Raw genomic sequence first — 5,023 nt, forward strand, 5'->3', positions numbered from 1 at the left:
AAGGACAAAAGAGACGAGAGACGAGCGACGAGCAATGGCAAAAGCAAAGCCAAAGCTAAAAGATGCCGGACAATATAACTGCTAATGCCTAGGCGAAGAGACTGAGGGGGGTAGAGTGGGGTGCATCGAGTGGTGAAGATGATTTTGTGGGCTTGGACATCAGGCTGGAAGCCACAGCTACTTAGAATTGGCCGCAAGCTGTCGACAGCACACACACGAGAGCATGAGTGGGTGGGTGGCTGGTTGGGTTGGCTCTTGGTTATGCTAACTTGATCGGCAACGAGTGTTAAGCATTTTAATTGCTGGCATTAATTTTCACATGCATTGCAGTCAGAGCTTCAGTTTTCAACAATTTCAAAGGCATTTAAAGAGAGCTAGAGAGAGCTAGAGAGAGAGAGAGAGGGAGAGAGAGGGAGAGAGAGGGAGAGAGAGAGAGAGAGAGAGATATCGAAAAGCGTACGCATTGTAAATAAATACGCTCTCTCTTTCTCTCTCTCTCTCTCTCTCTGCCTATTACACTTGAGTACTTTAATATTTTATTATATTAAATCAAACTAAACAAACAAAATCGCGCTCTACAGAAATATTTTCATTTTGGTCTTTATTTCTTATATTTAAATTATTAAATTTAAATTATTTCTTATGCTTAAATTAGACCAAAATCATTTTGAAAATATGTTAGAATTTAGATAAGCTCGCATCTTAACTTTAAACATCAACGACAAACACAAAATTTATATTTAATTTTTTATAAATAGTTTTGTAGCAAGTGCTGCTAATTGGAATATTTATATATTTTAAGATTTAATTTAATTCAATTTTCTTTCAATCCCCAATACGCTTAAATTCAATAACAATAAATATTTCTTATTTATTGTATTTTATAGTAAATTGCAATATTTATTTAGTAATAGTTGCAAATATTTATATGCTTTTAGAATTAATATTTAATTTATTTTAAAAAAATTATTTTATTAGTTTAATTTTATTTATTTATTTATTTTTAATTGTAGCCTAGAATTAAATTCTATGTTGCTTTGGCTAACAAAGGCCTTCAGGCTGGATTAATTTAATTTATTTTAATGCAATGCTCAAGCCTTTTCATTATTTTAATTTTTATTCATTGCCAAAACAGCAAAAATTCAACGATTTTATTCTGGAATAGTTATAGTACTAATATTATTTATTTTATTAATTTAATTTATATAACTTACTCAAGCTTATTTATTTTACTGCAGCTGATCGCGTTTAGTTAGTTACTTGAATTAATATAAAATGCTAAAGGGCAAACCTTTTTCCAACACCTTTGGCCCATTTTGAGCGCTTTAAATGGAGTTTTGCACACGAAAACTTTCGGGGGCAACCTTCTTGCCTCGCCTTTGTGTGTGTGTGTGTGTGTGGCAACTTGACAAAACTGAAAATGAAAAAACTTTGCCCTGGCTCTGATGTCGTGTGGCAAAGCGGCGTTTGTATTTTCAGTTTTTTTTCTTATTTTTTCGTGTCTAGCTCCCCTTTTCAATATCTATTTTATTTTATTTTTTTTGTCAGTTTTACCGCAAGACTTGCGCCTAGAAAAATAAAAGAAAATGCAAAGAGTTGGAAGCCGCCAAGTGGACTTTGGGCTCAACATATTGATTTTGAAACGTCGTCTGTTTGTCTATCGAGCTCATTGCGAGTTGCAGCAGTTCGAGTCAAGGTGAGGGCCGAAAGGCTGCAAGTTGTGGCCAAAGCACTTGCCACAAGTAGCTGAAAGCTAAGATCAGTTAAAGCTTAAAATTCCATAAAAAACAAATTGTAATAAGAAACTGTTTAAGTTTGTATTTTTTTTATTAATATAATAATAAGCACATTAAAAAGTTGGCGACTTTTGAGAAAATAAAAAGCTTACTTTAAATTTAAACTATTAATTTACAAATTGCCTAAATAAAACAAAAACTTGTTGATTTATATAAAAATGTTAGAGCTTAAGAATATACAAAAAATGCTAAGCAACAAATTTTTAAAAATTAATTTACATGTTTTAGGCGATTTGCTAAGCATATAAATTGTTGGCTTTGTTATTTTGATTGAGCTTAAGGCTTAGCCAACAATTACAGCTCAAAGTCTTGGCAGCTCAAATGGCTTTGAAATTAATTTTTCAATTGCTTACTTTTGTCTTTTAATATTTGTGCTTATACCTATTGCCGGCAAGTACTTTAATATTCAATAACTAATATTAATCTTTAATATGCAATAACAAACACTAAACTTAGAGCTCAGTGCGACTTTTTTAAACAAATTATGACTCTAAGCTAAGCTTATAAAGTGGCAAAAAAATACTGCGAATATTTGTAATATATAAATTTTCTATTTAAAGCATTTAATGTTTTATAAATATTAGTAATTTTAATTTTTACTAAATTAATAATAAATGAATTAAATATTAAGTTCATTTATTAATTAATTCATTGACATTCACATTTTTCTTTACAGTTACTGCGGTTAGCAATATATAAATTTTTTATTTAAAGCATTTTATGTTATAGAAATATTTGCTTATTAATTTATTAATGAATTCACGCGCATTTATATTTTTTAAATATTTTTCTTTACAGTTACTGCTGTAAGCAATATATAAATTTTCTATTTAAAGCATTTAATTTAATAGAAATATTTGTAATTTTAATTTTTGCTAAATTAATAATAAATACATTAAATAATTAATTCATTGAAATTCACATTTTTTAAAAATTGTTCTTTACAGTTACTGCTGTAAGCAATATATAAATTTTCTATTTAAAGTTTTTAATGTTATAGAAATATTTGCTTATTAATTTATTAATTAATTCATTCTCATTCATATTTTTTAAATATTTCTCTTTACAGTTACTGCTGTTAGCAATATATAAATTTTCTATTTAAAGCGTTTAATGTTATATAAATATTTTTTTTTATTAATAATAAGTTCATTTATTAATTAAATCAGTCACATTAATATATTTAAATATTTTTCTTTACAGTTACTGCTGTTACTAGTGCTAAGGTAAGCAAAAAAATACATAAATATAATATATGCAATTTAATTAGCAGCTCAAACTTTCTAAGAAAAGAAAAAAACATAAAACATAAATCTGCGGCGCAATCATTGATCGCAGTTCGCAGCTTGAACATGTTCCAAGATTTGTTGAGCTTGAGCTTAAGCTTGAGATTTGGGTTCAGCTCAGACGGTTTGACCTTTGTTGGGGTCAGCCGCTGGCCTGCGGCGTTTGCTAAGCAGTTTAAGCTGCTGCTGCTGCTTTTTCTTCTTCAGCTGCTGCTGTTTTATTGGCGTCGATCTGTTGGCTAAGACATTAATTTTGGGCTCATGACAGCGCCACAAAGCGCAAAATTTTCAAGCGAGTTCAATTCCCTTGCGCTTGCTTTTGTTGTTGTTTTTTTTATGTGCGCTATTTACGCAAAATTCTTGTTGGCTTGGCTTAGAATTGAATAAAGCAGCAGACGCTCGCTCTCTTTCACACTCTCGCTCTCGCTCTCTCACTCTTGTCAAGCTTTTGCTTAATATTGTGGCCATTTTTTTCTGAGCACGTCAGACATCCTTGAACTTGGCACGGCCAGGATATCATGTTCGCATATTTTGTCTGCTGCTTTATTTATATTAAATTCAAGTCGTTGACTTTGACTTCCAAGTTCAGTTTAACGCTTTTGCTTGCGGCATGGGTTATCAATTGTTTTCACACACACACACACACACATATATAGCTAAAGGATTTGGCTGCTCTGGCATTTTGTTAGACGTGCCGTGCATAACTTTTTCGCCTCTGTCTGAGGGTCACACTGGACGCTTCTCTCTCCTCCAAAATCAGTGCCGTGAATTAAAAGCGAATTTAATCCGGCCAGCAAATCGTTTTACCTGCGAGCTCAGCATTGTCATTATTTAATGTCAGCTCAGGTTACAAATTCTCTCTCGCTTATCTAACGCTATATTATCTAAGCATTTGCTCAGCCCACCACCACCACCCACCCACTCTCTTCATCTTTGTTGCTTTAAGTTGCTTTTTTTTTATTTATTTGACATTTACTTTTATTTGTCGGCTTTTGGTTTCGTCTGTTGACTTTTTATTGATACGCAATTTTTAAAGTTCAGCAAACATTTCTATAAATAAATGTAACATTTAACAATGAAATTTGAATTTGGCATTTGTATTTCATTCAATTAATTGTACAAGTTTACGGAAATAACAAAAGTTAATTAGCAATGTTTTTGGTTTGTCCAAATTATCGTGGACAACTCTGCTGTTAAATTAAATATAAAATTAAGGTCAAATGTCAGTCAACTTGGCAAGTATAAAAAGTTTTCCTGTTTTTTTTTTTGCAGTTTATTTTATTAAATTTATTAATAAAATGTAGCTTATAATTTTTATTTAAAAAAATTGATATGCAATAATCTTGTACATTTAGCAAATTATAATAATTTGACAAAATACAAAATTACAAAAAAATGAAACAAATATTTTGTTATTAAATTTAATTTATTATTTATAAATTTAATTAGTTATTAGTTAGTTATAAAAAAAAGTTTCACTTGTTTTTAATATTTTGGAATAGTTTTTATGCATTTTACATGCGTAAAAAATAAATATGGCCAACAAATTATTTTTTTATGAATGAAAATGAATAAATAGAATTAAATTGGCTTATAAAAAAAATTGTAAAATTCAGAAAATGTTAAAAGTTGTAATCTTTTAATTTTCTAATGCTTCAAAGTTGCAGCTAATTTTTATAAATTAATTTTTTTTTTAAATTATGCACTCAGCACTAAAAACTAATGAATATAAAAATTCAAATCAATATCTAAAATTTGTTATAGCTCAGAAAATGTTAAAAGTTTTTATCATGCGCAATTTACAATAATTTTGTATTGTATTAAATGTATTAATTATTTAAATTATGCTCTCAGTTATGCTTTCTGTTGAATTAAAAACTAAAGCTAAACTTTAATTTTTTATATCGATAAAAAAAATCTTAAAAACTTATTTAATTTAAC

Source organism: Drosophila busckii, chromosome X (genome assembly GCF_011750605.1).
Source record: "Drosophila busckii strain San Diego stock center, stock number 13000-0081.31 chromosome X, ASM1175060v1, whole genome shotgun sequence".
NCBI lineage: Eukaryota > Metazoa > Arthropoda > Insecta > Diptera > Drosophilidae > Drosophila > Drosophila busckii.